Genomic DNA, 23,298 nt, shown 5'->3' with positions numbered 1-23,298 from the left:
TCTGAAAAAAGGGCAAAGCCGCCCTCCCAGCCCCGCTGGCGCGGGTCTCCGGGCAGCATCCCAAGGGCTGGGGCCTGGAGCTGAGGGGAGAGCAGGGATGCGGGGGGCCGGAGGGTGACGGGGCTGCCTTGGGGTTACAGGGCAAAACCCAAAGACCAGACTAATTCTGAGCGGCTGCCCTTGGCCTTTCTTGTGGCCATGAACAGCCGAGCGATGGCCAGGGGGGTTTGTCCCCTCGCTTCCCCATCCAGCGCCTCCACAAAGCGGGAGGCAAAAGATAACCGCGTCCTGCTCCCCCCTCACGCGCCTGCCTTACAAAGGGCCCTGACTGGCCCAAATAACCCCTTTCTCATCCCCCCTTTGTGTATTTTTCCTACGTCGGGACTGCCCATTATTTGTTCATGCCTAATAGGCAGCCCAGGTCCCCAGCAGTTGCGTGCGCGATGCTCCCGCAGCTCGGGTCAGGCCACAGGTTTGGCTTTGAGCAATCCCCCAAATTCACTCACTGCAAACATTGCACAACGGCGCTTGGGCCCCGGGATTAAAATATAACTCGCTTTCCCTGCTTTATACAGCTCGCTGGCCACTACAGCAGCATTCTGCTGTGGAGACGTGAAGCTCGAGGTGCGGGCTAGTCGGGGATGTGTAATCTTAGAAATGTGAGACGGGGGGAAACTGCTCCATTTTGTTCCAGGAGCCGTGCAGCTGGAGCTTTCCCGAGCCATGGCCATATTTTATCCCTTTATGCTTCCTTGCTGTAGCAAAAACTCCTTTTATGTCGCAGGTAACTTTTACATCGAGGCTCTAACTCTGAGCTCGCAGCAGCTGCTTTGACTCGAGGCGCTTAAAGGGACGCTCGAAATTAAATTTAAATTCATGTCGTTCGTTGGCGGAAAGATCTCCTGCAGTTAAGGCAAAAAATGTAAAGATGAAGCTGATCATTGCTATATATGAAAAGCAGTTTCAAACATTAATATTATGGTTCCTCTCTTAAAAAAAAAAAAAAGAAAGAAAGAAAAGAAAGAAAAGAAAAGAATTCTCTGGCCTGTGCTTTGTATAGCTACATCTCCGTGTTCTTTCATTACCCTTTCCCTGAAAGCATCACTTAGAGGAAGAGAAATCATAAGTTCAGGCACACTGGGCTCCCCACACACAGAGGAACATCTGCTGAAAGGAGACTTTCTGAGAATAGCAAGCCACCTGCACTGAGAAATGTTTCTTCTCTCGTAACTAGTTCAGCATTCAGCAGGGTTTGGTCCGTGATCCGCTGCCGGTCTGCGTGTTGGCTGCAAAGGTGCTCGGCGGCCCCGGTGCTTTGGGAGGCAAACATTTATTTACAGGCTTGCGCCGTTGGGTTTGGCTGCTGTGGGTTTTTCTTCCACAAAAAGGAGGAGGTGAAAAATCTGTATTTGCGTTGATCCGGCTCTTTGAATGGTTGCTTCACAACTTGCGTTTTCTCCACCGTAACGAGCGTCTGGAGATGATTTGTGCCTTTCCAGCCACCCTCTGGTTCGTTGGGGAGGAATGTGTTGGACGTGGGAGCAAGGCTCGCTCCGACGGTTGGTTCTGCACCTGGGAGGGGTCTGTGCAGGGGACGTCCCTTCCCCTCTCCTGCTTTCCATCCCTGGAGTGAAAACCCTAAGGGTCACAATCCCCTCGTGTTATTGCTCCAAGAACCTGCCAGGATGGAGGGGAGGTGTCTTTATCATCCTGGGAGCATGCCAGCGATCCCCCTTGGGCAGAGAGGTGCAGCACCTCAAGGAGAAGTGCGGGCGCTTGTCCCAAACCTTCCTGCCACTGAGAGGGGGAATGAGGGAGCGCCGGGGCTGCAGCCCCGTGCTCTGGCTGCTCTGCGACTTCCCCCTCTTGCCGAAACACAAATTGGTGATTTCTGAAGGCGTGGAAACCAGAGAAGTTACGGTGGAGACGCTATCGCTCCTCGGGAGCTGGAGGGACCAAAATAAACGCTGAGGGCTCGGCGTGAAGACAGCGAGTTGAGCGTTAGGTGCTGAGTTCCTGTGAAGGTGACAGCTGCAGCAGGCATCTGAGGAAATCCCTCCTTACCCTGCAGAGCTGGAAAAGCAGGGTACGGGCGTTTTATTGTGCTTCTTAGCCTTGATCACAGAGCTTTCAACCACCCTCTTTACCCTCGCTGTTGAATCTGGCCTGTAGGTACAGATTCTTCTACAGTGCAGCTATTTGCACGAGATTTAATCTCTAAGGAGCGTGCCAGAAAAACAGCCTTGGGGAAATGGCAATCTGGTAGCTTCCTTGTCTGTAAAATGGGGATAGCGATGCAGAACTCCTTCCTGTGAAGTGTTTCGGGGCCTACCAGCAGAAAGCACTCAAGTGGCACAGGTTTGAAGCTCCTGGCCAAAAGGAGACGAGGCAGAAGGAGCCCAGGCTCCCGTGGCAGGTCAGTGGCGAGGCCAGGAGCAGAGCCGGTGCCTCTGACTCCTGCTCGAGCGTCCCCATCTGCCACATGTGGCTGCGGGCGGCGAAAAAAGAAAAAAAAACAGCTCTGGGTTTGCCTGGCTGTGCATCGAGGAGGAAAACGAGGTTGTGTGAGGCTGTCCTTGGTGCCTTTCGGGAGGCTGCCCCATGGAACCAGGTGGAGGAGCCACAAGGGGTCTGCCACTGGCCCCCAACGAGCTGGAGGGAAGCCACTCACCCATTTCGTGCTGGCTTTTCCACAGCCCTGGTGTAGTAAGCGCCTCGTAGTGCCGCTCACCTGAATTTTACCCAGTCACCTCCGCCCTGTTGGAAGAGGTTTTGACCCCCAGGGGTTTTTATTCCCGTGCAAGGCTTTGCTGGTGGGTCCGGCAGAGATCGCAGCGCATCCCGTGGCGCTGGGGGAGTGTCATCTGGTTATGTTTGACTTCATTTGACTTTCATATGAGCCGGCAGTGTGCCCTGGCAGCCAGGAGGGCCAACCGTGTCCTGGGGTGCATCAAGCACGGCATTGCTAGTAGGTCAAGGGAGGTGATTGTCCCGCTCTACTCTGCGCTGGTGCGGCGTCACCTCGAGTACTGTGTGCAGTTCTGGGCACCACAGTATAAAAAGGACATGAAACTGTTGGAGAGTGTCCAGAGGAGGGCTACGAAGATGGTGAAAGGCCTGGAGGGGAAGACGTACGAGGAACGGCTGAGGGCACTGGGCCTGTTCAGCCTGGAGAAGAGGAGGCTGAGGGGAGACCTCATCGCAGTCTACAACTTCCTCGTAAGGGGGTGTCGAGAGGCAGGAGACCTTTTCTCCATTAACACCAGCGACAGGACCCGCGGGAATGGAGTTAAGCTGAGGCAGGGGAAGTTTAGGCTGGACATCAGGAAGGGGTTCTTCACAGAGAGAGTGGTTGCACACTGGAACAGGCTCCCCAGGGAAGTGGTCACTGCACCGAGCCTGACTGAATTTAAGAAGAGATTGGACTGTGCACTTAGTCACATGGTCTGAACTTGGGTAGACCTGTGCGGTGTCAAGAGTTGGACTTGATGATCCTTAAGGGTCCCTTCCAACTCAGGATATTCTATGATTCTATGATTTCACGCTGTGCTCGCGGGTGTGAAGAAGGAACTGGTAAAATTAGGGACTGTGGAAGGTGTGAGACGTGGTGCTCGTGCAGATGCTGGCAGTGGGGCAGCATCAGTGCAGAGCTCGCTTTGAAGGAGTCGCTGCCCTTCCAGAGCTATGTGGCTGGATCAATAAATACCCTGTGCCACGTGCAGCCCTCTGGATCAGGAGACACCGGGCAGGAATTACAGCCGTGAGCGTGCAGGGGCTGGTGCAGGGATGGAGATCTCTCGGCTGCACTGTGCAACACTTTTATTTTCCCTGTGCATCCTAAATCCCTTCTGAAGTGGCTGCTGCCTGAATTTTGCCCAAACTCTTGTGCATTCGGCTGAGATGGGGGTTGCAAAGGAGCTGCCCTGCCTCTCTATTCCCAGAAAAGTTCTTTAGGGTTTTGTACGCGTGTTTCTTTCCCTGAGCACAGCTCAATGCTCTTGTTATGAGTTAGAAAGGGCCCTACAAAACCTCCATCCTAAAGGCTGTGCAGAGATCACTTCGTTCACGCGAGGCCGCCACGCGTCGAGCTCACTCCTCGCAGGCTGCCGTCTGCTTTCACCTGATGGATTTACGCTGAGGAGGCAGCAGCCCGGTGCAGCTCGGGGAACTGAGGCCAGCCCCCTGTTTGTGGTAATTCTTAAATAGTTCATTTGGGCGTAATGCCTCTTCTTGCAGCTGATTCTCTATTACAAACAGATTTTCTGATAATGGCACCTGCGCCATTCAGGCGGGATCATTATGATAATAGCAGCAAGCATCGTTACGGAATTGGTACGCGGAATTTCTGTCGGATCGTTATAATGACAGAAGTAATGCCATAAATAAAGAGATGCTGTAACAGCAGCACTAAACCGGGGCGTAGCAGAGAAAATGACAGGTAACATTTCCCCCCCAAGCCTTGGCACCGCCAGGTGAAGCCCTTTGGAGATGGTTGCAAATCTCTAGGTGTAGAAATGAGGTTTTGCTCTCGTCCTGTGGGGTTTTGTTCTCATCCTCTAGGGTTTTGCTCCTCGGGCTGGCTCTCAACGTGGCTGGTTTTTGGGATGGGTTTCAGGCGGGGCTTCTGCAGGCTCAACCCATCCCTGCTGTGTGATCCCGGCAGCACGTTGCCTCACGCAGCTCCCCGCAGGAAATATGGGAAAGCTCGAAATTATTTTGGGGAGGTTGGGGTGAGGGGTGAGGCTGTGAAGTGCCCAGCGGGACCTGCTGGAGGGGGCTGATGTGAGTAGCATGGAAGGAATAGTACCAAACTCCCACAAATAGAAGAGAAAGGGAAAAAAGGGGAAGAAAATCAGCATTTTGGAGAAGTTACCGAGGATTTGTGACGTGGAAGGAGTAGCACCAAACTCCCGCAAGCAGAAGAAAAAGGCGAAGGAGGAAGGGGGACGAAAATCAGCGCGCTGGAGAAACCACCGAGGATTCGGGGTGGGGATTGTGCCCCCCCCCTCCACTTCCCTTCCTATAAATCCCTGGAGCTGGGTGTGTTGTGTTAGAGGCCGGGCCTGCGGTCAGGTTTAACAAACGCAGATAATCCAGCTGGCTAATCTGCAGCCCGCTCTGGCTCCCTAAATCCCGCTGGCAGGCGGCGAGGAGGACGCCGGGCACTGCTTTGTCACGGGCACGCTCCACCAAAGTCGCCGCTAACGCTGCTCCAGCCACCGCGTGGACGCAGCACAGATGTCTTGCTCAGGGGGGGCTCTGCTTCATTTATTTGTTTCAATAAAACCCCTTTTATTTTTTCAGCAGTGCTCCCCCGGATTAAATGCTCCCGGAGGGGGGTCGTAGCCCCTCGGTGGGCTCGGATGAGGTTTGGGTGAGCCCTGTGCGGCGCGGCGGTGGAAGAAGGAAGGGTGCTCGGGACGCAGCCGTGGGACGGTCGCTTTTTGATGGCTGGCCTTTGTGAGCGGACATCTGGTGCCAGGATTGCTGCCGTCGGGGCTGGGGGTGGGCTGCAAGGCCAGGGAATTTGATCGATTAGTGCGCTCCGAGGGCTGGGGGAAGGGACGGGTAGGGTTTCAGCGCTTGCTGCAGGTAGGGAGAGAATTTGGGGATTAGGGGCGTTTTTCTGGAAGCTGCAGAGAGAGGAAGATTCGCAGAGGGGGAGGGGTTGGGAAGAAAACAGCCTGTCCAGTTTCCCCGAAGAAATGTCACTCGTGTGCTCTGCAAGGGAGCACCGGGGACATGTGTGTGCGCTCGGAGCAAGAGATATAAAAAAAAAAAACACAGCAAATTGCTCCAGGCTGTCCCCCAGCCTCGGAGCCCTGGGGAATCCGGGTTGCGTGGCCTCAGGGTGGGTCGGTTCATTCCCTGCTGCTTCCTCTGCATTCAGTGACCTCCTCTCCCCAGAGATCGGCTTAAATTCAAACTTGATCCTTTGCTTAAGGGCGCGAGCGGCAGCCTCTCCTTGCGCATTACAGATCCGGCTGCCCGTCTTTCCCCATGGCCACCAGATGGGCTGAGCTGGGAATCGGCAGCTTTGGAGCTGCTGGAGAGGGGTTTGGGACACCTCCTGCTCCCGTGTCCTCGAGGGGAAAGAGGGAAAATCCTCATTTCTCAAAGCCTCCCCTGGGGGTGGTGATTTCAGCACGCTATGGCCCCAAAAGGGGAAAATTGCTGGTTTTCTTGGGGCAGGGCCCAGCCTCGTGGTGCTGTCGCCGGGGTGCGTTTTGCCGGCGCTCTGTGCCCGCCAGTGCCCAGCCCTGGGTGGAAAAACCCCGTCCCTTGTCTGCTGCAAGGGTTGGTGTTAGCAGGGAGGGCACCGGGACCTGGCCAGAATGGGGACCTCGAGGAACAGCCACGCTGAAACCCAATCCCTGGCCAGGCTGAGGATCGGATCCGTGTGTAAAAACGGCCCGGGTGATTAAATGTCTGCTGGCCTGGCCTGCTGGAAGGGCTGCTGCGAGCTCTCAGGAGGCACATTGGGGTCCTTGGTTCATGTTTTGGGGCTGCGCACACACACACGGGTGTGCTGGAACATCGGGTTGCTTCAGGGCTGGGTTCATCCTGAGCAGGGAGGGAAAGAGCTGGAGCCAGCCCCCGTGAGTTATTTTCCCCCTTCCCACTAGAAACTGAGGAAACTCGATTTTGGGGTGGAGAAGAAAATTCAGGTGTAATAAAAGGAACTTTGGGACTGGGGGAAAGGAGGTGCCACAAACCATGAGAGGTCCGAGGGGAGCGGACTGGTTTGGACTGGGAGATCCATCGTCCTGCCTGCTGGTGCTGTAGCCGTAACGTCAAGGGGACTGAGCAGCCTTCTGACTTCTGATTTCTTCTCTGTGGTGACAAAATGTTGCTTGTGCTCGCAGGGCTGCTGCCCTCAAGGTATCTGAAAGCCTCGAAACACTGCCCTGAAAAAGGAAAAAAGAGGGAACAAATTACACCCGCCGTCCTGCCAATGCCTTTATGTGAACCTTAAGGAAGAAAAGGAAGCAAAATTTGGGGGAGAGGAGGGAAGAACTCGCTGTAAAAATGCGTGCAGGGCACTGCACAGCCGTGGTGTGTGAAATGGGAGCTGCTCGGTTCAATGGGAGCTCAGCAACCCGGGGCTGGGCTTTTCGAGGGGGCTGGAGGGGAGCCAGCAGAGGGGCAGCAGCAGCGGGGAGTCAGCACCTGCTGCAGGGGGGCTCTGGTGGCCGGGAAGGCTCCGGTCTGCCCAGCTCCTGCAGGTCCTGGCCTCCTTGGAGCACTCCCGAGCCATCCCCGGTTGCACCAGGAGCCTTGTGTAGGTGTCGAGGAGCGACCTGGGGTGTGGGCTGCTGCTTCTCCAGCATTTATGGATTTGGTGCCTCGGATGCTGCAGGGTACAAGCGCTCCCTGCGCTCCCTGCCCTGCCGGACCCAGTCCTGCTCTGTGCCCCACGCCACGTGGCGGGGGCTCGGGGCTAGGAAGAAGCTTCCCCCAGCCAGGTAATTCCTCCGGAGTGTCCGCTTCTGGGTGCTGCCAGCGACAGAGATGAATCAGCGTTGCCTCCAGCCTGACGTGGTTGATGGCTGCGCTGCTGCCTTCCTGGAAGGGAAGGGATCGCAGTCCATTACCGGGAGTCCATTCCTCTTCCCGGAGCCGGAGCCTTGCCGGTTCCTCGCAGCCAACCTCGCCCGTGTGCCGTGAAACAGCCTCCTGACAGCACCTTCCCCGGCAGCACCCCGAGCTGAGCGATGGCCCCACGAGGTGCTTTATGCACTGCCCGGAGAGGTGGGGATGTGTAAATTGTGCCGTCCGAATGATTTAGCCCCAGGTGTGGATGGGATTCGAAATTAAGTTCTCTCCCTTGCTTCTCCCTCGTGCCAGCGCTGGAGGAACTGCTATAAACCAGGAGCTGATGGCAGCAGCATGCCGGGTGGGTTACACAGGGCTGTGGACCTGTGCCCTCATCCTTTTCCTCTCCCTACATCCCTGGGTGTGCCGGGCATCTCGTCCCAATCTGTGCCCACCCCTAAATTCATCCCGGTCTGTGCCCACCCCTAAGCATGGAGCCCTGCGGCTGTCGGAGCTCCTGTGAGGCTTCGTAGGGAAGATGAGTGACGTGTTGCAAGTGGCTTTAGGTTTTATGCAAAGCCAATGATGCTTAAGCCAGCTGGTGGATTTCTAGGTTTCTCAGCAAGTTTCGTTGGACAAAAAGATGGAAAGTGTCACGGGTCCGGCGTGAAATGGCCAGTGGAGGGCAGGTGAAAGCGCTGGGAGCAGCGGGGTGGCACCTCAGGGAGCTGGGTCGTGCCCCTCCTGCTTTGGGGGCAAAAAGGCAAACTCACGGGATGGCTCCTGTTTCCATTGCAGTGAGGATTGAACATTAATATTAAAATCTTTGGGGGATTTTTTTCCTAAAGATTAGTTTTGCTTCTTGGCTGGTGCCCTGGTTTAGACCTCATGGAATAGGTTTGGAAATGCGAGCCGAGGCGGATATGTTGGAAAGATGAAGTACGGACCCAGCTCTGCTGTTTTCCTTGCAATTTGCTTTCCGGAGGAGCTCTTTTAGCCCTTCACTGCTCTCCTGGTGCTGCCAGATGCCCGGGATTCAGCTGTTTCTCAAAATGTGAAGGTGCCGGGGCAGAGATGAGCCCCAAAGACTCGATCACCGTTGGCTCTTCGGCTGTCTTCCTAACACGGATCATGGCACGGGGGCTTTCTTTTTGGGTAATTCTCACCTGAAAACCCAACTTAACCAAATTCACTGGTTTGGACTAGAGAGATGAAAACATCTCCAGGTTTTTTCCGGAGACAAATACGCATTTGGTGTTCTTTGCCTGTTACGAAGCGCGGTTTCGTGGATAGCCAAATAAAATCCTCGCTTTGCGGTGTTTCTGTAATGCGTTAAAGTTTATGGAGCATTTAACAAACTTTTTTAGTGTGCCGTAGTTTATGGTGGCAGCAAACAGCCAAGTGTCACATCAAAGTTGTGGGCTCTTCTTAATGGCATCGTGTTTAGTGCTTTCTCTTGGGTGGCTTTTCAGTGCACGGCTCCGTGTGCCTTCTGCTTCCCTTTCTTCTCCAAAAAAAAAACCTCTAAAAGATTACGAATGCTGATTTAGGGCGCGCAATTGAAGCAAAGTGGTTGGATTTATTTTTATCTTTAAAGGAAAAAAATACAAAACAAAGAATCGCAGAATTCAGTGTTGCTGTGCCGTTCCCTGCTGCGCTGGGAGAGGGGGAACCTGCTCCTGGTGGAAGGCGAGGAGAGGTGACCATGAACCCTACAAATCCAGGAAGCAGGAGCTGTGTCAGCCGGGGCTGGTTTCGGCTGAGATGAGCAGGTGTGCTCAAGGCAGCAGCACCGAGGCTGCTGGTTTGGGGCCTTTTGCCAGGATTTGGGGGTTTGGTCCCCCTCTGGACAGCAGGAGGCTGAGCTCGGGGGCTCTGCGTGCACTGCGCTCCCCTGCCCCGGAGCTTGGGGTCGCGGCCAGGTGGGAGAGCACAGGGAGGGGGTGCAGGGAGTTACCAGCTCCCGAAGCAGCTCTTCGGGCTTGGCTTTGTCACTTCCACTAAATTTAAACTAAAGAGGTGTAAAAAGGCGATGACGAAGCCGGGGTGATGCATCACGAAGTGTCCTACTCGCTTTATTGTCGATTTAATTATGATAATGTACATCCACGTACGTATAATGACGTCCGCACGCAAGATCTATTCAGTAGTAAAGGCTTTATATGACCTTATAAATAAGGGAACCTGAGCTGCACCGAGGGCTCCCTGTAGCATCCTTCATTACATCCCGGCTGAAAGCAGGAAGATTCCTGTTCTGCCTGAGCTACGCCGGGCTGGGGCTGCTGAGCTGCAGCTGCGTGGAAGGGGCTGCCCGGTGCAGGTGATTTTTCATCGCCCTGCCTGCGTTTCAGCCCCAGTTTGCTTAGGAAATTTCCCGGGGAGTGGAAGGCAGCATAAAATGTCTTATTAACGCCGCTGCGATCTGTCAGCGGCAGTATCCCGTGAATCGGTGTACGAGAGAGGCGTGTAAACAAAGCTGGAAGTGAAATAATCTGACTGCGGGTTATTAAAAAACAAAGCAAGGTGCAGCAATGCAACGCGAGGAAATTCCATTTGGAGCTTCTAACGACAGCCCTTCCTCACGTTCCTCCCGTGATTTATATAATTGCTGAGCCGCTTTGATGGCTTGATGGAATTACAGCTCCGCATTACACGATGGATAATCAATCAAAATAAACTGTGTTTACCCCTCCGCTGCAGCGTGTGTGTGCGAAGCAGAGGCGGCACGGCGTGAATTGGTCCCTCACGCTGCTGCTCGGGCTGGGTTTCGGGTGTGATTTCAGGACCCGATACCTGCGTGAACCTGACCTCCCCTGGGAGGCTTCGAAACCCGGCTGGCTCAGGCAGGGGCTGCAGAAACTTGCTCTTTCTGTCGTGCGTGTAGGAACATTTCTGCCTAAATAAGCAGTGGGCTTGTTTGTTTCAATATCAGAGCAAATCAAACCGCAGCGAGGAGGCCAAAGGTGCCAACTCCCCGGCTGTGTGTAAAGGCTGGGTAGGGCTTGTAGGGTGATTTCTGCCTTTCGAGGCAAGCTCGGAGGTGCTGGTGGCTGCTGCGTCCTGCACTGCTCCCCGCCTCGCTCGCTGCACGAGGGATTTCAGTTTTAGCCCGGGTTTAGAAGAATTTCTTACCCTGTTGACCAACTGTGCCGTCGTGAAAGGGGGAAAGCCTTTTTCCGATGGGTTTCTGGATTAAAAATTAAAGCAAGTCTTTGCAGTAGGTGCTAGCTGAGGTGATGTGTAAACGCCTTACATCACCCGCTCAGCGTTTCTGTCTGAAGAGACGATTTCTGCAGCAGGTGAGCCCCTTTCCTACAGCCCAGAGCACAGCCGTGCATTTCGGTGGCTCTTTTCCTCTCACCTACCCTCATTTTCGGTCTGTTTGCTCAGTGACAGGGCTTTTTTGGGGCGGTTACGAGGCGCTGGGTGTGCTTAAATGGCTTCTGCAGCATCACAGGCGCGGGGCTGTCCCTTTGGTCTCCCTCCTCCGCGTACAAAACCTGCCAGCTTGCGAGGAAAGGCAGATAAAAAGGAAAGGCTCCAGCAGGGCAGCAGGCTCAGCGCCTCCCTCAGAGCATCCCCACCTCCAGCTGGGCTTTTTTTTGGGGTCCTCTGGGGACCTTCATCCTGCACAAAGGCTGCTGTCCCCACGGCTGCTCCCCGGAGAAATCCCTTCCCCTTCTCCCTCCTCGCCTGGCTGCGAGGGGATCACAGCTGCTGAGTAAACGTTAAGATAATGGTGTTATTACGGAGTAATTATACCGCAAGTTATTGAATTAAAAGTGATGAGGCTGCCTGGAATGCCGAGCGGGGAGAGGAGGGAGAGGCAGGGAAGGTGGGGAGCAGAGCAAACCTAATAAATCCCCTCTTGTCGAGAGCCCCTCGCTGCCGGGACCGGGACTGAGAATGAATGAAAGGGAAGCTCAAAGAGCTAATAAATAAACCATTTCCCTGCGAATAGAGGGTATAATTAGAAACCGTGGCCCTGTGGTTTTGTGTCTGCCCTGGGGTGGAATCTGCTCAGCGCTGCACCGCGGCGATAAAACGGGGAGACAATGCCGAGCTGGTGTCGCGCAGTTGTTAACTTTTGAGGAAGGAGACGTGTTGTTCCTCTCTTCTTCTCGAAAAATAAAAATAATAATAAATAATTTAAGCTTTATGTTGCAAAACTTCAATAACTGGCTGTACCCTGGAGCCTCTCCATCAGGAACTCGGGCTGATTTTGCATTTTTATTTCTGTATATTTTCTGGAGGGGGAGGCTCTTTTCTTTCTTCTATTTTCTTTTTTTTCTTTTTCCCCAGGAGTGCCAAACAAAACTGCTTCTTTTTTCTTTCTTTTTTTTTTTTTTTTCTTTCTTTTCCTCCTATCTCAGGCTGGGATTTACCTACAAATACAACCCCCGACTCCTCTCCAGCTACAGCAGCGGTGTTGCCGTGCTAGCAGCCGGCGTGCGCGCGTTCCTCCCTTCCTCCCAGCTTGTCCTTTATCTCTGCTAGCTCAGCCCTGGCAGCTCTCACCTTCTCGGCCGTGGCATGTGGGACACGGGGCCTCCCAAATGCCACATAGAAACAGCTAAAACCCCTTCCAGGCGGGATAAAGTCTGTTAAAGAGAGGTTTGTGCCTGAGCCTCCATCTCCCCTTACACCACGAGCATCCTCCGGGGTTGGATGAGCCGCTGCCTCTGCTGGTGACTCTTTGGGATGGGGATCACGGGTGGGACCGAGAGATCCCAAAGCAGTAAATGCAGCAGCAGGCGGGTGCCTGGGGCGTGTCGGTGGAAGACAACGGGGAGGATCAGTGGCTTACGTTGGTGGGGAGCAGACGGAAAAGGGGATGCATAAAAAACCCTCTTGGGGGCTGGGCAATAGCCACTGGATTTTCACAGGTAAAAAAAGAAAAAAGGTGCTGCCTCCTTCCTCTCTGTGTGCCCCTGAAAGTCTGGGGGGAGGAAGGAGGAGTTTGCGTTTTTGCAGGTTTTTAACCTCAAAATGTCTTGGGCGGCTTTGGCTGAAGGGAGGGGTGTGAATAGGAAGGGTCCCCCCACCCCGAGCGGGTGCTTGAGGAGCTGGAATGATTTGTGAGAGGCGCTTTGGTAGGTGCTGGAGAGCTGTGGAGTGTTTACCTGCCTTTGCAACCTAAAAAGCCCTAATAAAACACACACCAGGAGCATTAACAATGAAACTATTTTGAGGATTATTAAGCTATTAGAGAAGAATGGAAGGAAATCTGCCTGGCATTATGTGCGGTGCCACGAGACATTTAAATGAATACTTTCCCTATAGCAGCTCCTTCAGAAACCTCAGAGCACTTAAACATCCTCAGCATACCAGACCCTGGGCGCTGGGAGATGGCTCCGGAGCATTTTCTTTCCGTTTCATCTTGGGGAAACTGAGGCAGAGCTGTTTGGGCGCTGAGGCCACCGCAGGAAGGGTGAGCGGGGTCTGCTTCCCGTGGGGTTTCCACCAACCTTTGGCGTGATGAATGCTGGAAAATCCCCACGTCCAGCAGTGTCCCCGCTGCCTGGGGGTGCCGGATTGCATTTTTTTCCTCTCCCCCAGCTCATCGTGCTGCTGGGGAGCAGATCTGGGCTCTGGGCACCACCAACGTCCTCCCGGCTTCTCCTGACGGCCGCCGCAGCGTTTCCAGCGCTGCCCGTACCCCTCCCAGGGCAGCCCATAAACCCTGCCGTAATGTTGTTTACTTGTAAAAGGCAATTTGTAAAGATCTGTCTGGGGGCTGCTGTCACCATTTCCATGGGATTTATTTTTCATTTATTTACGGTTTATGCGCATGTATAAGCGCTTCTTCTTTCCCCTCATAATCTCAAACTCAATTGTCCCTTGGACTTTGCTGTCACCACTCGCAGCATCAGCTGTGCGGGTCCCAGGGCTGCCTCATGCAGGTTGTTTTTTATTATTTTTATTTTTATTTTTTTTTCTGAAGACGGAGAGGATCTGTAGTCAGTGCATCGAGCTCGGGGCTTGCAATTTGCTTCGGGATGGAGGAGAGCCTGGAGCTTCTGGTGAGGCCAGGCTGGGAGGGAGGGAGCAGATGAGGTGCTAAATTCCTGGCGTTGGGTTTGGGATAATAAATGAAGAATTTATTGGCTTCGAGGACGCACAAATTGTTTGGTTCTGATTTGAAGGAGTGTTTTCTGCCTGGTCTGTGGGCAGTCTGTTGGCCGTGGGGTCTGGGGCTTTTGTTTTACCTCTGCTTAGCACCGGGGGTAGCAGGTCGCTACCTGAAGGCGCTTGCTTACAAACAAGGTCAGGGCATCCAGCACAGGCCTCCCACGTCTTAAATTTCTCCTGGCTGCCAGCATTCGGTGTTTGCTCAAGACTTCTGTTTGCCTTCGCTTCTAATGAGCCCACCTAAAATAAAGGCTCGACTCTTCTCCCCGCTGGATGTCCTTGGTGGAAGACAGCCGGGGGAAACGGCCGCTGCGGATCTGTGCCTGAGCTGGGAGCAGCTCCGGGATCCTCCTCATCGATGTGCAGCCCTTCAGCCGCGCCATCCCCCTCGAGCAAACCCTGAAATAGATCCCGGCACAGCCCAGGTCCCGGGCAGACGTCTGAAACGCTCGGTAGCCGCCGACCCAAAGCTGTGTTCTTCTAGGAACTGTCAGAGAAGGGACCTGAACTGGTGGAGTCACCAGGTACGTGGAGGAACACAGTCTAAAAAAAAAACAAAATCAAATAGGAGAACTGGCAGTGGAGCTCTTTGAAAATTGTTCAAAGGGACCTTGTCGATGTGAGGCTCCTATTTATGTTTTTTAGTCCTCCTCCCTCTTTCATTTGTTGATACAATCTTGGAAGTGGGAGGATTTACAGAAATGCGTGCGTTTTTTAAGCTGCTTCTTCAGACACCTTTTTTCCCTTGTAAACACTGTTTGAGGCCCAGCTGGAAAATACAAACACGGAAAAGTCCTCAGCAGACCCCTCCTCTGCTCGCTTCACAACCTGGGAGTCAGCCTGCTGCTGGATGTGGCATCAAGGTAGCTGCTCAGCTTCACAGCTGCACCAAGGACAGAGCGGTAAAAACCCGAATATAGGCAGCCCTATATTCGGCCCCATCAGGGGCTCCTCTAAGGGTCTGGGCCTCCAGGACAAGGATGCTCAGCTCCACGGGGGCTCTCGAGGTGGGTCCGTCCGGTCTCTGAGTAGGAAGGATTATTTCGGAGTATTCGGGGCCATCTGAAACAATCCCCAGGGTGAAGGAGAAGGAGCACCCTTCAGCCTCTCCTGCGCTGGAGCAGCTTTTGGATCTCCCCTCCCCGTGTCGGACTCCATCAGGGCACCCAAAAAGTTTGGCAACGAGGATCGCTCCTGCAGGGAGAGGGCTGCAGCACCTCAAGCCGTGGAAGTCAGTTTTGAGAAGTTTTTCCTGCTGCTGCTTTCAGCAGCAACAGCGCCAGGGCGCTGAGTGATGCACAGACCCAGCTCACGTAACCAAGGGAGCGGTGTATTTGCTGAAATTTACTGAAAAAACGGTGTATTTACCAAAAATTACCACCAAAGGCTCCACGGGTGCTGCGTTTTGCACCTTCATGGGGCCTGCTGGTTACCTGGAGGATGGGTAAGGGCTGAGCAACCTCGAGAGGAGGTTACACCCGAGCAGCCTTAAACTTCTGTGCGAATTAACAAGAGAAGGCAAAACCTGGGGGGTCCCTTGGCTGCACTCCCCACCGGCTCCTGGGCACGGCTCTGACAAGCTCGTGCTAAAACCGTGCCAGCCCCCAGCTCGCGAGGAGCAGCTTGGAGAGTCGGTGATTTTAGGGGGGTTGCACTTGGCTGAACCATTTGCAGAGGTGCTGGTGAAGGGGGAGAGGAGACAGCAGAGCTCCTTCCCCCCCCCCCGGCCAGGTACAGCTGCGGGGAGAAGGGATTTCCCCGCGGACACGGGGCGATGGAGCTGGGCTCGGAGCTCAGGGGCTCTCAGGGTGGATCCATCCCGTGTCTGCCGAGGATTGTTTCAGGATCAGCCCATGGGTGCTGCAGAGCTGTGTCCGGGCCGGGGCTGCTGCCGGGAAGTGGCTTTGGGGTGCGGTGCCAGTCCCTTTACCTCGTTTTTTTTTTTCTGGCTGTGGAAAACCCGCAACGCCTGCAGGAGCCGAGTTCAGATGGCTGCTCTCGGTGTCTGGCCCTGGGAGCTATGGAAAGCAGCGCTCGCAGTCCTGTTTGAACCTGCAAGCTGACGAGTTAAAAGGTTGTTTTGACCCTTCGGGATATTTAAAAATCATTTATTTTTTTTTTAACCTTCCTTCTCCCAGTTTTACGAGAGGGCCACGCCAAGAGCTTTGTGTTGGGAGGCAGCGCAATTACAGCAAGTCCAGGCGAGTGGATGTCCCCGGGGGCTGTTTCATAGCTGGTTTTCACTCTCCTTTTTATTTTTTTTTCTCCTTCCCCCACCCCACTGATTGCTCTCGCTCCTCCGCTCCCCATGCGCGTGCGGTGCGGCCGCGGGACCCCCCGCTGCAGGGAGCGGCCGCGCTGGGGACACGGGGACAGCGTTGGGCCCACGGGTCCACGCAAGAGAGGGGGAGCACCACAAACTCGTGTTTTGCTCATGGGCTCTGTGCTTTTTGAGCCAGGCAGGGTTTTGTTTTGGGGCTGCCTCTCACCTCCTGGAAAACTCCTGACCCCCACGTGGGCGGCGCTGCCCTGGTGTCTGTCGGCCCGCGAGGCCCCGCGAGCATTGGGCTCTCCCCTCCAGCGTGGGTGCAGGGGGAGGCCTGGGGAGGTGTTTTCGTGTCCCCAGATCCACACTGGGCGCCCCGCTGCTCGCTTTTCTGGGATGGGAAGAAGCACCGAGTGTTCCCGTGGGCAAGAGGCGCGGGTGAGAGCCGTCAGCTCCTTTGCTGCTCCTGCTCACGGGCTCCAAGGGAGCCGAGGAGGTCGGGCAGCGTGTGCAGGGCTCTGCTGCTGCCCCCTGCACGGCCTCGGTTGTGCTCACCAGGCTGTGGGGTGCCGAGAAGGCAACCACAACCTGAAACCACGACCACAACCTGGGGCAGGGGGATCCTGGTGTGCACCGTGCTGCCCGCAGCCCCCTGGCACCCCCCACCCCCTGGGTTTGGCTCCTGCCCTGGGGCTGCCTCTGTACGGCGCTTCCTGGGGGCATGCAAGCACCGTGTGGGTGCACATCCTCTCTCCAAAGGGGTTTCTTTGGGATTTTCTTGGGGGTGACTGCCGTTAGCACACGTGAGCACGTCTCCAACCCAAACGGGCGTGTGAGCAGGAGCACATCAGGGCTGGCAGTGCTTCTGAAGCCTGTCCTGGGCTTTCCAAACGCGGACTGAGCTCGTGATGCTCGGGGAAGGAGCAGGAAATTATCAGCACGTTCAAAGAGGTGAGGATGAGCGCGAGATGGCCGAGGGCGTCCAGCCCTGGCAGGAGCAGCGCCGTGGCAGCGAGTAGAGAAAAATCCCAGAGAGCTGGGGAGTGCTCTGAAACGGGTGGCTGAGAGCCCTGCTGTGCTCGCTGCCTTTTGCCCACTTGATTTAATTTCCAGCCTCACCGAGCCCTCTCCAGCCAAACAGCAAAGCGGTTTGGGTTTCGTTGCCAGCCAGGTGCACGTGGGGGTAGGAGGTGTGTTCGTGGAGCTGCGGCTCCTGCTCCCCAGCCGCCTCTCTCTTCCCTGGTTGCTTTTGCCTCAGGAGCTGAGGTTTGCATCCTGACAATGTTTTTTGTTCCCTGGGGTGAAGCTGGAGGTTTAGGGGTCTGGTTTTCCTCTGGGCAGATACGTCTTTGCATCTTCTGGCTGGGTGGATTTGCTCTGGAATAAAGTGGAGCCAACCCCAGCACGGTTCTGCTGGGAGAGCAAAGATCATCAAAGCCCCTTTAATTCGCAATTAGTCCCTCTGCCCGAGGCTTTGAGAATTGCTTAGATAAACTGCATTAAAAGTTAAATCGGAATTAACCTTTCCTCGCATAAATGACCCCTCGCAGCCCCAGCTGCAGCAGAACAGGGCTGGATGCAGGGCACGGGGCTCCCAGCAGGGCAGCCCCTTCTTGGGGCTAAAACGGGCGAGTTTGGGTCTGTTCCCTTTGTGGGACACCCATCCCATTGGGGCTGCTCCTCTGTGTGGCTCGGCCCCGCCGCAAGCTGCCCCTTGGCACGGGGCTGCCACACCAGGGTATTTTTAGAGAAGATAAGAGAGGATGGCAGGAGAGAGGGCTGCGTTCCAGGCAGCTCCTACTCTTTAATTATGTTTTTGGTCTAGAAAATGATACGGTTCCCGGAGCGTAAATAGAGAACGTATGGAAGGTAATTGCACCTCCGGGTGCAGAGCAGCTGGAGCAGGGAGAGGCCACGGCCATGCAGAGACCAGGATGGGAGGCGAGGGAGAAGCCGGGGCACCTCCCTGTGCCCGTCCCGTCCCTTGGGGGCACGGACGGGGACCTCAGAGCAAAGGCATGGGGGTCCCATGGAGACCTCGCCCTTGAGCCATCCCACCAGTGCCAGTATTTTGGAGCAGTTCCCTACAAAGCTGCCACCTGGGTCGCCACCAGGGCACAGAGAACAAGCCGGGGTGTCTGGGGATGGTGGAAATCTTCCCCCAGCCTCGTACACCCCCGGACGGAGAGCTGAGGTTGCTCTGTGGGGAGGAAGGAAATCTAGGGCTTGGGTTTGTGGTTGTGTCTTCCACCCTGCTCAAGAGTGGGGCACATGGGAGGAGAGAGCCTCGGATGTTCACTGGGATTTCTTTTTCTTCAGAGCTGCCCTGATTTCGGGTGTGAAACCCGGAGCTGGCAGGGGTGTGGGGCTGGGGGACTCGCTGCAGCAGCTCCTGAGCACCCTTGGCTGAGCCGCTGGCGTCCTTTGCTGCGTGCTACCCAAAAAGATGTTCCTGTTCTGCAGGAGAGGGGCAAGCACGGAAGCTTTTTCTTCTAAGTGCCTTTTCTTTTGATTTTTTAATCCAGACAAGTGTAATATTTGGTGCATCCCCTTTTAAAGAGCATGCTAAATTCAGCCCCCCCCCAAGCTCTGCGATTCGCTGCGTGTTGCCCTTCTCCGTCCCCGCCTTCCACGAAGCGAAGCGGCTCGAGGATGCTGCAAACAAAGGCAAGGGCACGCTTGGGCTGCCGCCGTGCACTCCGAATCCAGCGGGTGCTGTGTGCAGGGCTCAGGACCTTGCAGGGCTCAGGACCTGCAGCAACAAGGAGCTGAAACCTTGGGTAGGCGCAGGAGCACGAGAAGGGTCCTGGGGTGACCCGGTCCCTGCAGATGCTCGGCTCTCTGCACAAGATGAGTTTTCTCCAGGTGGGACTTGGCTCTCCAAGCACCTCCAAGCCCGTGCCAGAAGTCGGGATGTTCTCGGGATGTTCTCGGGCCCTGGAGCCCCGACGTGGGGAGCCCAGCACGTTCTGCCTGAGATGAAAAGTGCCGGTCTTAATCGGGGAGGAAGCCGGGGTAATTGCTCTGGGAGATAGGAAAGGGACTCCAGGGAAAACAGCTGGGACTGGACGAGGAAATCCAGGCTCCAATCTCAAACCTGTCCGCAGCTGCCATCCGGATGGGGTTTTGCAGAGCCTTCACCCTGCTGCCCTCCTTGGCTTTAACTCTCCTCTGGCTGAACGCTGGATGTGGGGGATTTTTTGTCCCTCCTCCTCTCTCCCGTTTCCCAGTATAAATCCATGGAGCAAAGCCGCCAACTCTGTTTATTGAACACAAATAGAAGATAAAATAGTGGAAAACTAATTTTTTCATGCTCATTGGTGGGAAAGATTAAAATTATGCAAATCCTCAGCAGCGAGCTTGGTGCAGAGATAAGGGGATGTTCAAGTCGGCTGGCTGCCTGCTAATTCACTCATTGAAAAAGAAATGAGCAGGAAAGCTGTGATCGGCGTCACCGGCCCCTCATGGCGCTCACGGGGCCGGGATTTCTTCGCCGTGTAGGGAGGAAGGCGAACAAAGGAAACCTTTTTTTGGAGGAGTGCGGGATGCGCAGCGAGGTGCAGCCACTCGCCCTGAACTCATGGGTCTTCAAGCACCAGCTGCGGTGATGGTGATGGAGCACCAAGACCTCATCCGGGACGTTTCTGCTGACCTCCAGCCTTCCAGTTCGCAATGACCTTAAAGCCCTCAAGAGCTCAAGCATTTGTCTGCTTTTCTCCCAAGCGTGATGGTTCTGGGGGTGAAGGAGGCGAAATCTGCCGCGTGGATCCCTCGTGGGTCCGAGCAAGGCTGAGATGTGAGCGGGGAACCTCCAAAGAGGAGCGCTGCTGGTGCTGGCTGCTTTTTGCTGTGGTTTTGGGGGCTCAGCCCATGGTTTGCTGCCCCGACACGAAGGCAGGGAAGGGACAGGACTGTCTGTGTGCCAGGCCCTGCCCTCTGCCAGCTGTCCCAGCCCCGTCATCCACCCAGCAGGGCCCATCTCACCCTGTGAGATGGAAAACAAGTCTCCAAATTCCCCTGTGGGGCATAACAATCAATTTTTTGCACAGCCCGAGTGCTGCGGGGCGTTCCCGGGATGAAAGGCCGGGGCGTCCGCCCGAGACGGAGCAGGGAACGCGCAGCTGTGCTTGTGGTCAGCAAAAAGCACGGAGCAGCATCCCTCGGCCCCCGGGACTCCGGGTCTGTGACTCAGCCCCATGCTTTGGCAGGAGGAAAGATTTTACTCCTTCGGACCAAACCGCACTGGGTCCGACACCAGCAGCTGGCACCGCTCCTTTTGGGGGGGAGCTCGGGGCAAATAACAGGGTTTTTCTCTGCCCAGCGCAGGCTCCTCGGCTGACCCTAGAGTTTATTTCTTGAAACCCCGTGAGACAATGCTGCCGTGCGATGCCCGCTGCCCCCTGGCAGCAGAAACCCCGCGGAGCAGCTCGGATTTTCAGCCAGGCAAAGGCACCCGGAGCTTGAAATGCCGGCGGCTGCTCGTCGTGCTGGGAGAGGAAGCCTGGTGCCAGCGTGTGTTTTTGGAAGGGTTTCTCTGACTTCCTGTCAAATCAATATTTATTCACAAATCTATTTGTTTGCTTTTGTCGCCGAAAACTCTCGTGGCGTTGTTTTTTTTTGTTGTTTTGCTTTGTTTTGTTCCCCTTGTGTATTTTTGGCTGCGTGGCGCTGGCGAGAGGGGCAGCTCCAGCTCTGCTGGCTCCAGCCCTTCCAGCTGCTTCCTCCAGCCCGTGCTTGGGAGCCTCTTTTGTACAGAGGGGCTCGGCTGGCAGCAGCCCTTCGGCTGCCCACAGCTTTCTCCCCTGTGCCTTCGGGTTCCCTTTGGCTCCTGTTGCTGGTTTGAAGGCAGGGGAGGGATGTGCACAGCCCCTGTTCCCCCCGGGGGCTGCAGGACCCCAGTGTGTCCGCACCAGCCCCTCCTGCAGGCACCACCCTCCAGCCCCGTGGTGCCCCCCAGCATCCTGCACGATCCCAGCCCTGTTGTTGCCCTCGGCTTTTATTCCCATCACCGTGAACCTTCCCGTTACTCCTCGTTCCGTTTCACCAGGAGCAAAACAAGGAGCAGCTGGAGCATCACCCTCCCTCCGGCTGCGCTCCTCCCTCCCCTGCTCCCACCAGCTCCTTCCCGGAGCCCGTCAGGGCGCTGCTCATCTCCCTCCCTGCCCAGGCTCTCGTTTTCCTTCCATTCCTCTCCTTTTCTGCCTTTCCTTCCCCCCTGCCACCGTCGTTCTTCGCCTGCAGACAGGGACCGAGGCTCTGCGCGGCTGCGGCACCTCGCTGCTGCTTCCAGCTGGCGCGGCTCCAGCTGCTCGCACAGCTCCTGACACCTGCCCAGAGCTGCACCCGACGTCCACGGGGCCGAAGCTGGGGGTGCCATAAAAAAAAAAGGGGGGGGGGGCTTTTTAGCAGGTCCTAAAGTGCTCCCGAGCCCCACGGGCTTGGGGAGAGCGTCGCCTCCTCCAGGGCTGTCTGCAGAGCCCCGGAGCTGGAATTTTATTTATCTCCCCCCAGCCAAATCACGCAAAGCTAAATTGAGCTGTGGCAGGCAAAAGTGTGAAGCGTATTATTAGGAACAGGGAGCTCTTGTTCCACAGCTGCTGCCGCTGCTGCCGTTGGTAATTAATGTTTGAGGAATTGCAGATCTTCATTAGGAGAACAATTAGATTAACGAGAGAGCCTGAACTGAGGCTGTGGTGGGAAAGGGGTGGGGAGGAAACTTTAAAAACAAAATAAAGCCCCCCCGGCACCCTGCCTTGCTGCTTGGGGATGTGTGGATGCGTAGGGATCGTGGAGGGGAAGGAGCTGGTCCCGGCTTGCCATAAATATTTCAGGCAGCCCGGACCCAGTGCTCAGCCGTGGCACCCGGCTATTAGCAGAGAGAGCGTCGGGCGAAGGCTGCTGGGGGCTTGGCGAGGTGCTGGGGCTGCCTCGTTAAAAGCTTTAATTAGTGGCCCCAGCGCTGCACACGCTGACCCTCCGAGGTGAGAGCCGCCCTGGAATCACCTCGCTGTGGGCTCTGGGCTTTAATTCAGTGGGGAGCAGGCCTCAGGCTGAGATTTGAGATGATTCTTGGCACTTTCACAGCGAGTTTGGGGGCCCCTCCACCCCTTGGTTTTGTCCCTGTGCTGGGGCCATCCATGCACCACTGCTGTCTGATGGATGGATGTGGCACCAGGGGATGTGCTCAGCATAAATGAACCATTTGGGAAATTTGGAACAATGCTGGTCTGGAAGGAAGGTGGTGGTCCTGGTGGGATGGTGTCTGGGAAGGAGCAGTGGTGGTCCTGGCATGCCGATATTCTGGAAGGAGCAGTGGTGGTGGTCCTGGAATAAGGCCGTTCTGGAACAGGGATGTTGGTCCTGGTGTGCCGATGTTCCTGGCCCTCCAGGGCCATGGGCAGCACCTGGCCGTGCCCCCGGCTGCCCCTGCTGCACGCTCAGCCCCGTGGAACTGGAGATGCTGGAGACGCTTGCTGGGCCCCACCGTGCTGTCCCCTGCCTCTGGCCCTGAGCTGGGGAGGGGAGCAGGAGGGGGGTCCCCAGCGCCTCCTGCTCTGGGACGTGGCAGTGCCCGGAGCTGGGATGGGGGAGGCTCTGGGGCAGCTCCCAAAGGCAGAGAGCGGTGGAGTCAGGAGGGTCAGGAAAAGCCAGGAGGGTTGCAGAGGGGGCTGAGCCCTCGCAGGGGCTCTGCCTTTCGGGGCCCGCAGCTCTCTCCCTTTGGTAACCGGCGGGGACAGCAGGGCCGCATTTCCCAGCGGCTCCAGATGGCACGGCGAGAATCCAAGCGTTTTCTGCAATATGGTGGCTTCCACGCGTCCGAAGGGGAGATTTGCTGCTGGCCCCGTTCCCATTTGGCTCGGTGCCGCCGAGGATGGCCGAGGCGCTGCCCGGCCGGGCAGAGGGGGCCTGGGTGCTGGCGAGCTCCCTGCACCGCCCTCGGCTGCTTCTCGGGAGCAGCTCTCGTCCTGCCCTGCAGCAAACAGAGGACAAAAAGCATCCTGCTCCCTCGCCAGGCTCACTCCATCGCATGTTGATGGTCTTAATGTTCCAGGTGGGGTCTGCTGGAATTTGGGGTAATGGGTAGGATCTGCCAGGGCCCTCTCACAAGCTCCTTTCCTGCTGCAGGAGGGCTGTTAGCAGCCTCTGAGTGCTTATCAATGTTTTAAGCAGCCTCTGATTCCTCCCCGGTGTGGGCTGGCTGTGTTTGGGTTGCGTTATCGCAGCCACCTCCGGGTGGGACAGCCGCTAGCCTGCAGGACCGCGCTCCTATGGCCACTCGGAGCAGAGAGGGGGGAAAATCAGCTTTAGTAAAAAGACCCCAGCAGGGTGAGAGCTGGAGGATGGCGAGGAGGACGTTACTCCGA

At 55.9% G+C, this 23,298-nt stretch overlaps 1 protein-coding gene across 12 annotated transcripts in view; it reads left to right on the top strand.

The window, feature by feature from the left end:
* PTPRS (protein tyrosine phosphatase receptor type S) overlaps nt 1-23,298 on the top strand; it is a 151,227-nt gene that overhangs the window by 20,005 nt on the left and 107,924 nt on the right. The gene's annotated exons all lie outside the window — the stretch shown is intronic.

Source organism: Anas acuta, chromosome 26, assembly GCF_963932015.1.
Source record: "Anas acuta chromosome 26, bAnaAcu1.1, whole genome shotgun sequence".
NCBI classification, from domain to species: Eukaryota; Metazoa; Chordata; class Aves; order Anseriformes; family Anatidae; genus Anas; species Anas acuta.
Note: the sequence above shows the minus strand (reverse complement) of the source record. Positions and strands in the feature narration are given on the sequence as shown.